Source organism: Centruroides vittatus, unplaced genomic scaffold (genome assembly GCF_030686945.1).
Source record: "Centruroides vittatus isolate TY-2023 unplaced genomic scaffold, ASM3068694v2 scaffold_386, whole genome shotgun sequence".
Classification (NCBI taxonomy): domain Eukaryota; kingdom Metazoa; phylum Arthropoda; class Arachnida; order Scorpiones; family Buthidae; genus Centruroides; species Centruroides vittatus.
The window spans coordinates 4,917,653-4,931,908 of NW_027122706.1; the positions used below are offsets into that span (position 1 = coordinate 4,917,653).

A 14,256-nucleotide genomic window follows, 5' to 3' on the forward strand; every position below is an offset into this window, starting at 1 on the left:
CGTGAAAAATATTTGGGGGGTCGCTGAAAAATTGATTCTAGATCAATTTTTTTCAAATATTTTATAAATTTACTATGGGTTCATGTTTAGAAATAAAAACTATATAAAATAATTTTTACTTAAATAAATTGCACATATAAATAATAAAAAGAATATAAATATTTAAATACGAGCCTAACCCCCTCCCTCCGGGATGTTTTTCGACACACTCATTCTTCGGGGGTCCTTTGAAATTTTTAAGTGCAGAAGGGGGGTCGCGGTCCAAAAAGTTTGAGAAACACTGATGTAGGATATACCGTTTTCTAAATTCTTGTTTTCGAATTAGCTAAATTCAATAGTCTGAAGAATATCGTTTCTTTTCAGTAAATGAAAAATATCGTTAATTCTGAATGTTTGTAAAATGCATTCGATTATTCATATTTTCAAGGAAAACAGTAATAATCTTACGGTGTTTTGAAAAATACGTAAGATTTTTTCTTGCCCATTTCGATAATTTCTATCTATTACAGCTCTGTCAAATTGGCAGTGTACGTCCATTTGTATGGTCCATTATATAGAATATGGTCTAGTATAGTCTAATCCAGCAACTTCAACCTTTAAATTTCCGGTACAAACGACGAAAATTAACAGAAAAAACTAACGTTTTCGAATCTCCATAGAGATTCTCCATTCTCCATTCGAAAAATCGAAAATCTCCAGCGTACTTCGAACTTCAAAAGAGCTCTATTCTCATGACATTCCATTAACGAACCTGAAGAAGATCTCGATGGAGATTCGAAAACGTTAGTTTTTTCTGTTAATTTTCGTCGTTTGTACCGGAAATTTAAAGGTTGAAGTTGCTGGATTAGACTTTATATGTACCGGTAGTCACGAGTGAAGTTTGTTTGGTCTAGTATAGTTCATTTATCTAATATTCTATATATATAAGTGTAAAATATTGAGAATTAAGTCAGAATATCAATTTGATTTGAAAAATATCGACAAATTCAGCTGTATCATCACTAATTAAGTAATAATTTTAATTAAACGCTATTAACATAAAAAGTCTCTTTTCAAATGTTACTTTAAACTTTATTGATTTTAAATTCTTAAATATCGAATTTCAATTCGTATTCGTTTAAAAGTCTAAAGTCGTGAAAAGTTTTGAAAAATTATTTTTAAAAGTTTAATATTTATTGTTCTGTATTAATTGTAATAATAGACAATATAAACAGCTTATTGTATTTAGTATGCTTAATAAAACCACAAGAGAGAAGAATTCAGAAAATCGCTATTCATGCATACCAATAAGTAAAATGTTTATTTTGTGTAAGGAGAACTAATTCTAACAAAATATGGCGCTATTAATATGAAAAACTAAAGTATGGAAAAATCTGACATTAAAAATGCTTAAACGAGAATATCATGCAAAGTATATGAAAGATAAGTGATATACTTGTAAATATTTGACTCTCGTGGATCGTACTAGAAAAAATATTTTTTGCATTTAAAACATAGCATCACATTATATTGTGTTTTTAGTTAATTTATATCTCTAGATAAATACTTTGATACATGGGTCTAAATATGCTCTTTCAGTATAACTACATGTTCTTTCAGTTTAACAAAACTAAAAGTTTAGCGAAAAGGTGCCCCAAATAATGTATTCATTCATTCACGATATTATATTGACTTGATATTGCTATGAAAAATATACTTTTGTTGCCTATTGAAAGGTGTGTCAAATATTTAATGTGATAGTAATCACAATACTATGGCTAAACTAGTTTTTGTGCGAAATTTATTTTCTTAGATATTTTAATTCGACTTTTACCATTAAAAAATTCAGGGTTATTGCAGACATAAGTTTGTTTAGCTCTTTACATGCTTAATATCATATTTTATTAGTATCTTAGATTATCTCAAAACAGGAAAACGTATATTTCGAGGCAGTAATGAAGGTTCACGTCAAGTCACTCTTGAGAGTTCCGATTTGATCAGAATTCGAACCCGGGTCTTCGAGCAGCAAGTTGATATCTTTTGATTTTAGACGGGGGTATTCTAAAAAAAAAAATATATATATAGTTTTAATTCAGTTATATATATATATATATATATGTACAGGGTGGGCAAAAAGTCAGTAAAAACTAAACATGTATTTAAAAAAAAATGAATTATTGGAATGAAATGCGGTTTACGTGGAAGTATTGTCAGTACGGGTATTTTGTTGACAGGAAAATTAATTACAATAATCATCGATAGGTGGCGTTGACAAATAAAAAGACAACGAACAGAAGTGCAAATGATAATGAAAATGTCTTTCAATGTGATTTCTGATTGTAGGAACATTTAAATTCCCGAGTGTTTCGTTCAGGTCCTTCCACATTGTTGGAATTGAAAAATGTATTCGCCGCGAGATAACATCCATCCACCCGAACATGCTGAACTCTGCAGGTGTGAGCGTTGTTACTCGGCTAAATTCTGTTTTACCCTGTAGTGGAGGCCATGTCAAACTCTTTTCTAACAAACACAGTATAAATGTCGTTTTCATTCTTTTGCAAGTCAACGCCACCTATTGGCGATTTTTGAAACTAATAAAATAATATAGAAAATTACCAAATTACCACTAATCATTCAATCTATGCATATATTACACGGTATTCATATCACTTTGGTATATTTCGTCTGACTTCTAGAATGTAATTAAAAAATTTTAAAATATCAATGTCATTCTTAGTTTACAGGAAAACAAGGAAATCCAATTTATTATAATACAGTATTTAATTAGTTGTTACAATTGATTAAATATTTTAATATTTGACACGTGCCTTTGAAATAAAATAAACACTTATATCAATGTTTCCCGACAAAATAATGCTAGGACTAAAAGTTTAATGTTGATTAATTAATAACCACTACTTTTTTAAAATCTTGTTACAATCCATGTGTATAGGTAGTTTTCAGACTGTGAGGGTGAACTCAAAAACGCGGAATGATTGAAACCTTTAATGAATATTAAACTAGTAATTTATCAATTTCTCAATGCATCCGTATGTTTCATCTTAGTAATATATAAATATTCATACATTTACGTGGAATACATAAATATTTTATAAGATGCCGATACCATTGTGTAAAATATTTCACTTTACATTTAAAAGGGAGAAATCTACCATAATAAATATGTTGGAAGATTTATCCAGAGCACAAGATAATAGTTTCTAGCATGTTGCGATCATCAATTAAAGAGAACTTGTAGAACCGCATATAATCGCTAAGCAACGTAATGCTAAATGAAAAAAAGAAAATATTGCAAAATTTTAGATTGATCTTTAGATTTAGATAATCTAAATGGTATTATTAGCTAGGCTGGACTCTGAGTTTTCTTGCGTAAATTGCGTTGAGATATTATTTCGCTGAGTCACAAAGTTCAAATTGTCTCATAATGGACAAAACTGAGGCTAACGATATAATCCTTGTTTAGTGATCGCTAGCAGTCTGTCCTCTAAGAGTGTGTTTAGGATTTATTTTGATAATTTGGGTTTGTCTCATTTATATGTTGTAACTAAATTGTGTCCGTGTTGTATGCATTCTTTAATCAGAATTATTTTGAATTTGTTGCTAAATCTTAGTCCTATTTAATAAGAAGTTTCTCAATATTTTTTTTTTTCTTTTTTTTAGAAATGGATAGCAATTATTTTGTTATATTCCTAAATATCCTTTAAATTTTTGTTTAATTGAAAAGTCGATTGATTATAATGAGGACTTCATTATATTTATGAATTTCACTATTTTTACCTTTTTTACGCCAAAGTATATCATTATTTGATCCAAAACTATTCCCGAGCGTATTTTGCTTTAAACTGATTTCTTCTCTTAAAAAGGCATGATTTGGGTTTCTTTAGTTGATAATTCTATTTAACATTTTCATTTTTTCTGTAAGATTTAGATGAGTATTTTAGTCCTCGTTGTTGCCACAAGTACCTGAAGTATCGTAACTCGTAAAGATAGTTATTATTTTGTCGCATAATACTTTTGTTTACTGCTAATTTCTATTGTCTGACTATAGCGACAGTGGCCACACTATGCTAGAAATATCGGTTCTCGTCTGTTTTACTGTAACATTGGTGTGCATTCCTAATATTAAAAATATAGTCTTGGTAAGACTATATTTACTTGGAACAGAAGTTTTAGACTGCTTGTAGTTTTCATTTATTTTTCATATAAATTATTGTTAATATTGTATTTGGTTTCACTTAGTCAAAATTTCAGAATTTTTTTTTCTGTGTATTTGATAAAGAATTTCTTTTATAATTAACGAATGCCAAGGACATTTTATCTGCTAAATGCAATACCTTTTTCATTCATTATTTTTGTGTGAAAAACTTTTGTGCAGGATTTGTTTCTGAAGATTCTAGTCTGTTTTTATTCAGTTTTAGTAATATAATAATTCTTTTCAAATATTATTTTAAAAAATATGGCAAATATTTTGTAATTATAATGAGAATTATTCCCTCAATAAGTCTTACAATTTTTATGGTTTTTTGAAAAATTACAAAAAAATTTTATATGTATTAATAATCTTTTTATTTTTATACATTACTCACGAAATTTACAATTTTTAATTTAAACAGTTCGATATTAATCTGACCTTCACTAGTTCTTATTCAAAAACATATTGCATAAGACTGGATTTTTTTCAGAAATGACCAGAAATTTCAAAAAGCATTTTGACCACATTGATGACATTGATTCTTATTTTCACTCACTAGCCTCAAAATTTGATCTTAATTTGTCTTTTTGTAATTAGAAATAAAGGGCGTATTACCCGGTAAAGCTGCTTGTAGTCGCTTTAAGTGATTTATGCTTTCGAAGGAACCAGTTTGTAAACGTTATTTTTATATAAATCAAATGTTCACTCAAAAATGTCGCGGAGTTGTAGCTGATGTTATAAAAATTATGAAATCGATGGTAGCCGATGATATACGTATTTGTCAGTTTAAGAAATTTTACAATACGTTACCGTTCGGGCAGCCATATTGAATTTTGTCTTAGGCGTTTTCACTTCTTTACACTACCGCGTCCAAAATTATTCCAAATATCTATTTTTTCGCGTTTCTAGTTCAGTGATGGCTCTCTTTCTTTTGTATTCAATATTACATTTGTTTTAGTTGATATGTATTTCTTAGATTTTTTTTATAATTTTGGAAATTTCCTTATACTATTTGTCACAATTTGTTTTCTTTGGTGCCAGTTCTTATTCATTCTTAATCTACCAAAAGTTAACATTTTTAAGATTTTGCAAATAGTTACTCTTCTATTGATTTACTAATAAGGATCTGTTTTATTAACTTTATTCTTTGCTGAAGAAGTCAGCTAACACTAGAAGTTAACTTACTTTTAGTGTTAGTAAGTATTTTTTCTGATTAGTTAATTTTCTATAGATTCGTTGTTCTGCACATTTTGAGATTATAATTATTGAGTTTAAAGTTCAAAGAAAATAATAATAATAGAGATGTAACCAGAAATTTCAGCATTGCTGATGGCTTGCGGAGACAGCATAAGTAGGTAGGCTACTGTAAAAACGCAAGATCACTAGCAATACATTATTGTGCAAAAAGCTGCCATATCGGTGTTGCACTTCCTCGCATGTCACATGCAAACCACAGATGCACATGACAATGCTCAATAAAAGAGATAAAGGCTGAACAAGTGTTAAATTTTATTCTTCTGTACCTTGTGACTGTTTGCAGAGTATTTGAGTAATGTGCCTATTTTCTGTTTCATCCAGTTGTCAATTGCTTGTTTTTTTACGCTACTCACTTTTAAATTTGTTTGAAGCGGTAGTTGGTGTCGGCGGAAAGTGGGGGGCGGAAGAACGTTTTAAAAATAAACCGGCAAAATTTATCTTTGATATAAGCTGTTAAATCGATTATCGATTTATGATTTCATTTTAATGTAGTTTGTCAAAATGTATTTGTAACTTTATTATATACTGCATAATTTATTAACATGATTCAATTTCTGATGATTTTGTCACTATTAGTGATAGACTAACAATCATTACATGAGTGTTTTTGCTAATTCGAATCTTTTGATTTAGTTAATTTCTTGGAATGATAAATGATATTATTTTCTTTATTACATTCTAATTTCAAGTGTCTCCATTAATCTTTTAGTTCACAATGTGTACATGTCGATATTCGTTTTTGGAGATTTAATTTCATCCGAGCCATTATTCTATTTTTTAATGCTATTAGCAAGCAAAAACTATATTGACGATAAAAAAAATCAATAAAAATAAAATATCGAATTGTAATATACTTTACGAATTTGTCAGTTTAATTTCTTCAAAATTTGAATTGTTTATATAAAAATTTATTAATATTTAACGTACTGTACGTCTTCTCTTAATATCTTCACTGTTTCTAAAAAATTGTCAGTTAAATAAATTATGTAATTAAATTAATAAAATTGAAATAGACGGAACGGAACGCATAATATTGATCAAGATGTCAATTTTCGTCCATTCTGGTCAATTATTCCGATCAGACCAGTCCACAGTGTGCAAAATTAAAGTTTACTGTATAGCCTTTACATGCTATAAATTGGATCGGATCTCGAGAGAGATCCGATCCAATTTATAACTAGTCCCACCAGTGGATAAAACCATTTAACATCGCTAGTTGGTCGCAGGTTTTCGCACGACCAACGGTGTAGTTTTCGTATATCTGACACCTAAATAGGGCTACACAGTTTCCCATAGAAAGTCCTCCCGAAAGACACTCCCTTGGCAGGTTGCCTACGTCTTCCGTAACTGCCGTATCTCATCAAACCAAACCAGCTTGTTACTGAGTTTTGATGAAGTGTTTCATAATTTAGTAAAGCTTTTTGTAATTTGTGTTGCCGATTTCATAAATATGTGAATTCTGGACAAGGTTATTTTAAAAGTTGATTTTTAAAAAAGAGATAGCAATTAAAGAATTATTTTTATATAAATTTAAAAGCAACATATTTCCGGACATATTTTTGTTTTTATTTTTTGCACACGATAAAAAATGAACTACAACTTGTTTTATAGAATTCGAGAAAACTGGTTTTCTTATATAGATTGCGAGCTGGTTATTAAATGTATTTGTCGAAATTAATTAAAATCACCTTTTAATTACAAAATATATTTTATAAAAATATTTTTCTGGCGACTCATTTTTTAATATTTATCACAATTAAACGTCCTTTAGCGACTATAATTTCTATGCATAAAGGATTACTAGTCGTCCTTGATGACTGCTGTCACGATGTAGTTTATCACATTTTGTATGAAAATCTGGCTTGTTTGAGCTGTAAATGCTGTTATCTCCTTTTTAAAAAATGTTTTACAGAAATTACAATTTCTCTTTATAATCCATTTGAACGTATCTCAGTCGAAATATTTCTACAATTCCAATGGAAAAAAAACCTTTTTTAATAGGTTTTTGATTGGAAAAATAATCAGAAACTCTTCCAATTGTTAGGCTTTTTAATACTCGATAGTAACTTTCAGTATATACATCTTATACAAAAATTGAACATGGATGCATATTTTTGAGATAATTTTAATTGAAAACAATTACTTATTATGTGAAATCTATTCTTATAATTGTTATTAGTCCAAGGTTTAATATGATAATATCAGATTTCTACAATAATTTTTAGTTTTTAAAAAAGTGTCCGTGAACCAGCAGATTACAAACTTGCAAATTAGTCTATTTATGTTGAAAAAATTGAATTTGATTATCATTATAAATTCTTTATTATTCGGCTGATTTGAATAAAATCAGCCAAATAATAAAGAAAAATAATGAATGTCATAATTATTACATTGTTGCAATTTTTTTTTTTTTATCAACTGTTGATACAATAAGCTTCATCGACGAATAACGCTTTGGCGGCCATGTTTTCGTTCATTATTCTTCTAATCGATTGTGGCTTTGAATGTCTGATTTTCAAAAATATTCGGTGTTATTTGTCCTTTATACGAAAGATAATTGACTAACAGATGGGAGACGTATTTTATCAGGATAGATTGGAGACTTGAGGGGTGGAGACCAATAAGATACATCCGGTGCCTGTCTCCTGAAATTCGCGTGGGTACCACAATATGCTCAAACTTCAAAGTTTTGAACGATTACTTATTTTAATAGTCAACAAAAAATTACTTATATCATGAAAAAATATCATTCGTATTTTTTAAATCGTCATTGTTAAAATTAGGTACTAAATTATCATCGCCTCTTATTTGAAAAAGCATAAAATTCAAGATTGGAGTTGTTTTGGAATTGATCACTTAATTAATTCACCAGAAATCAAAATTTGGCATAGAAGCTGCTACAATATAATTGTAAAAAAAAATTGTCATTGAGCGATAGAATCTTAATCATATATGAAAGATGGTTTCCGAGAAATTTTAGGATTTCCTTTTTGTGTCATTTGTTTGTTTTCTATAAGCAACACAATCTAATGATCAGAAATTGATCTATTGATTTGAATATACGTGATACTTTGTTTTGAATTTTTTTCTTTCCTAATCAGCCAAAGGAGAAAAAATCATTTTGAGAAACGTAAGAATAAATGAATAATGGAGAATGATATATTGCATAAAACTTCATTTCATTACTCAATATCATGAAGTTTTTCTCACTTATTTCTATAATTTTGGTAGAATCATAATCTAATGAAGTTACCAGGGTTTGGTAAATGCTAATCCAGGAATGTTTTTCAGCAGGTTTCTCCAATCTCATTTATTGTTAAAGTGGGTAAGATTGGCAAAATTAGTCAGTTCATTAATTTTAAATGAACTTCAATGGCTAGTTTTACTTTCATAAAATTATACATGAAACACTGTTAATTGAAATATTTTTTAACAAACAGTTAAAAATATTTCAGTTAAATTTTGTTTCTATTGAAACTGTTTTTGTGTTATTTTAGGATTGCAAAATAAATAATAAAAATGATTATTATTTGGATTTTGATATGAAATTACTATTACTTCAAATCAGATTGTTGTAGATGCTAGCTATCTTCTCAGGAAATAATTCTCTTAGAATTGGTGCAAGTAATTTTTAACAGAATAAGATCTGCATCAACTCTATTGTAAAATGTAGTTTGCATTTGAAATTGTTCTTGAGCTATTCATGAAAAATAGGATTGAAATTGTTAAGATAAGATATTTTTTATGCTATACTGCTGACCTCATTTTTTTTTTTACCAATTACAGATGAGCATTATGTGTAGTGGGATGGCTAGCAAGATGGAGAATGACATATTAATTTGCACTGCTCATGAAAAATCGTGAGAATCCATACTGGGTTCAAAGATCTGTTGTGGCAGAAAGGGAATAATTTATAATACTTTAAGATGACTCGTAAATAATGAATGAATTTGCCATTTATAATACTATAATACAAAATTAAAACTTATAATGTGTTCGGGAAACTTGGCTTATTTTTTACTCAGTATACGGATTTGAATTTAAGAGCTGTTATAGTCATATATAAGAGATGAGATTTGCTATCGACACTAACAATTTCCATGACAAAATCATATGATGTTTGAAACAATTGCACTTAGTTTATTGACAACACCTGTTTATAAATTTTTAAAAATTGATAGTTTTAAGATTTCCACTGTGTGTACTTTTAATAATTATAAATTGTAATACTGTGTTGTTATATTATGTTATCAGACAAGGTTTTTTCATTATCTTATTAACATTTTCTGTTTAACTCAATTTTCAAAATTGAAAAAAAAACAAACACCATATTCATATGTTTACAATTATTTATAACTTAAATTTACTTTTCTGGAAATAAATATCTCAACAAAAAATACATAAATTACCAAAGGAAACATAATTATATATTTAATAGCATTTTGTACTTTTTTTTATTATATATTTAATTTATATTAAAATTAATCATTAATATAAAAAATTTATTACCAGTAAAGTTTTTCATGAGCATTTTAAGGATGCTGAAAATTTAGAATATTTTCTATATTGGTTATATTGTTTTACACAGTAAAACTTAACTTTTGTAGCAATAAAATTTTATTGCTATAATTGTTTATCTTTTACACTGCAGATATTGCTGTTCTTGAGAATTAATATAACAGTTTCAAATTATGTATTAGTTATTTATTTCTTCATTTTTAAATGCTTGCGTTTTCAAAACTTGAGTTTTTTTCAAAGTATATAACAAGTAATTAATTTTTCAAGGAAACAATAATGTGCTGAAATTTCTTGCAAAGATAGTTAATAAATTTTTATTTATAAAATTAATATAAGCTATTAGATTTTCCTGATCATTGGTTTGACTTTTAAAATCAAAGTCATTTTTAATATTGTAAGTTATTTATAAATAGATTATCCGATTACATATGATTTTATTAAAAAAAATAATCACATATAACCATTTTCTTCTTTAAATCTAAAATTATTAACAGCTATTTAGACTGTCTATTTTGTGTTGTTTTGCATTTTGGTTAGTTTGTATTAGAAGTTGATCAGTATATTTGTCTAAAGCAAATTTTCAAATATGCAAAGAACAATTTTTAGTGGGGAAAAAAGTTGACAGTAAAATCAGTTTGCTTTACATTTCAGCTGATTTCTGCATTTTTATAAATTTTCAAACCTTTCTGAAAAAGTAGCTGAATGTTTCCAAAATTTTGAACTTACCTTAAAAAATACCCATTATAAAGTCAAAATTTGGAAACTAGTTATTTTTCAAGATAATTTTGAAAAGTTACAAAATACTATATAGAAAAAGTGCAAGTTAATTTGTAAAATAAAAATGATTTTTCTTTCTGATTTATTTTAGTTTAAATGTTACTCAGCTGTTGTTATATAAAGTGCATTTTTTCAAAAATTATAATATAGTTATTTGGAATTGATATATAATAATAATTTTTGAAAAAGTATACTATTTAGTATACAAAATTAGTTATTAGTTTGAATATGAAATGTCGAGTTATCAACTCTTACCACAGATCTATATATTTCAGAATAATCTAATTTATAATATACAGTATATCTGAATTGTTTTATTTAGAAATTTCTGGGAAATTTTATAAGAATAGAATGTGAAAATGTTTCATGTTGCAATAATCATTATTTATAATAAACAACTTGTCATAATTATCATTGAAAGAAACATGATTATACTATTGATATTCAAATATTACTACCAAATTTCAATTATTCATAGGTAAGCAACCTTTATGAAATGGCTATCCATGCTGATATTTTTACAATCTTCATGATATTTATCATACAGAATTAATGTATTATACTTTTAGACCTAATCTGTGCACAAAATAGACAATCGAGTAATAACTGTTTTTACTAAAAAACAAACAATACAAGTTTAATCTTTTTTTTTTAAGGATAGTTTCTTTTTTCTATAGTTTCATTATTTCTACTTCATAATCTAGTCTGACTGGATGAATTTTAAAAATAAAAATAATCGTTATGTTTAACTTGTTTTTATCCTCACATTCAAAATCTACAATTATTAAATGGTAACTTAGAACAACTTTTCATAAATATTATTTAACATTTCTAATCAAAGTAATCTGTTAAATGATCTCAAAACAGTGAAAATATACATTTTAGATTATTTTAAAAAATTAAATATTATCAGTTTGAATAAAAAGTTATATGGAAGTTTTGTGCAGTAATGCTGATAGAAAATCTAACAGCTGGCCAAAATAAATCATAAAATTATATCTGTATTATATTTTATAATGAAAAGAATTGTATGATTTATCATAAAACTATATATAACAATATGTAGCATTATAAAATATTTAAGTAAAAATTCAATTTTTTAATCTAAATCATTTTATAATCAGTGTGAGCTTATAGTGAAATGAATTAAATAACATATGAAAGTCAAATGCTGCTGAATTAAAGGAACATACAGTATGTGAATAATAATATAAGATTACTATATTAATTCTTTATTTGAAATTGGAATTTAATGTTTCCTATAATTATTGCTTTGAAAGCCATTTTTTTGAGTCTGATTAATTTGTAGTTTTTTTTTAACTTCATAATAATATATTTGCATTGTATTCTGAGGATTGATTTTGATTTTTAGCACAGTATTTCTTGGAAACGAGCCGCCTCATAATAAAAATCTGTTACAAGTATTTTGTTAATTGTTTACAACTAATAAAATTTGAATACACATATGTATTAGATTTGAATTTTAATCATGATTATTTTAGAATAAAATTTGCTGTCAGCAATCATAATTTTTTTACTTTTAATCTATTATATAATACTAAAATATTTTAGTATTATATAATAATCTTATCCAGTTAAAGATATGAAAGACCCCCTTTTTAAAAAGAATTAAATAAATTGAAACTATAAAGTTTATAGATTTTGTTGTATCCACTATTAAATTGATAGTATAAAATGTAGATTTGATTATGATTAAAATTTATTAAACAGATGTGTATTTAAATTTAAAGTTCCAATTTTAAATACTGTTTGGTGTAATTTTAAATGTTAAATAAATTTCTTACTATTGTTTTACTTCTGTTGATATTCAAACTTTATGTATATTAATTTAATAATATAGGACTATTTTGGATATAATAAAATTATTTTACAGAATACTGTTTTGGAGTAAATAGATAAATAGATTAAATACACAAAAAAAAATCATTGTATGGATTTCCTAAATTTTTTTAAAAGACATTTTTCAGATTTAGAGATATGTGACAGTTATGGTACACAAATTGCCCTCTACACTATATTATTAAAAAATACAGTCCAGATTGGGTGTTATATTCACTTTTCAATTACCATAATTTATAAATTCTAATTACTACAGGAAAGCAAAATTAGATGAACAATAAGAGTTAAAACAAGAAGGAACTAAAGAAATTCTAATGTTAATGAGATAAATGTAACATCTTTTTACATAGAATTTTTTTATACAAAGATGAAATGCTAAGGAAGAAAATTTTATTTTATAATCTCCTCTTCCTCCAATGGAGATACTTTTACTTTTACATTTCATGTGAATAGAGTTTGAGTCTCAGCGATATTTCCATTCTCAAGACCCTAAACATTTTTCAAGTCAGGAATTCCTGGGATTATACAATTTCATTCAAAAAATTTAATTTTTTTGAATGAAATTGTAAAATCCCAAGATGAAATGTATCCCAGGAATGAAATGTATTAAAATATAATAAATATAATATATTTATTATATTTTAATACATTTTATTGCTGTTTTAATATATTTATGCAATGAATTAAATATAGATTGTTAAATTAAAATAAAATATTTTATAACAAATTTTTATTTTGAAGATACTGCAACTTCATCCACCATTAAAGATCCATTAATTAGTTTCACAGATTAACTATAGTCACTAATTCATCTTTGTCAAAGTTTAAGCCCAAAGTAAATTTAAAAGAAAGCAAAACAATAATTTTTATTAATTACATATAACAGAAAATGAATGAAAATTAATATTGCCTATATCAAATGAAAACAAAATTCTTACATTTATTAGTAATGAACTGCTGAGAAGGAACTACCAGCTCAGAGCTGGCAAATACCAGTATCAAAAATACAGTAGAATCCTGGTAAATAGGTTCTACATTATCTGAGGCAAACTTGTAAAAGTGAATACACTATTTTTCTTATACTAAAACTCATAAAAAGATGTTTAAAACAAAAATAATTTTGCAATATATATTACTTTCTGTTACTTTTTATCATTTAACTTCAATACGAGGAAAACCAATTCACATTAAAATATAATTGCAAAAATAACTTTTTATTCTTAAACCATTATATATATTAACTGTATAATAAATGATATAAAAATTATTGCTCTTAAACATAATTAAATTCACTAAGGTATAAAAAGAGACTTAAAAGTAATACTGTATAAATCTTTTTATATTCATAATTTTTAATCTAAAAGGGTTTTGACCATCTGTCTATTCTTGTTTTTTATCCTCGTCTTCATCTATATTTTTTTTGTAGATCATTTCTCAACCTCTTCCTATTTTACAGTAATATAACTTGGTATCTTTGATCAGTTCTATAGTCATAATGTAATGCTGTTTTATTTTGCTGTTTAAAAATAATTTGATAATATTCATATAGTCTTTTAATTATCATTTGAAAAATTTTAATAACTATTAAACTAAATGTATAATTCCTATTATTAATATTTAAAATTTTTAATGTTATTTTTTATTTAAACATT

The 14,256-nt window shown here is 26.3% G+C and overlaps 1 protein-coding gene across 4 annotated transcripts in view; it reads left to right on the forward strand.

Moving 5' to 3' along the window:
• Nucleotides 1-14,256, forward strand: part of Hr3 (Hormone receptor 3) — a 106,149-nt gene that overhangs the window by 26,764 nt on the left and 65,129 nt on the right. The window contains exon 1 of one of the 4 annotated variants that reach the window (XM_067286897.1): nt 8,751-8,774. The exons of the other annotated variants lie outside the window; for them this stretch is intronic. The gene's annotated coding sequence lies outside the window, so the exon portion shown is untranslated. Of the gene's footprint in view, nt 1-8,750; nt 8,775-14,256 lie in introns of those variants that run through there. 4 annotated transcript variants of the gene reach the window in all.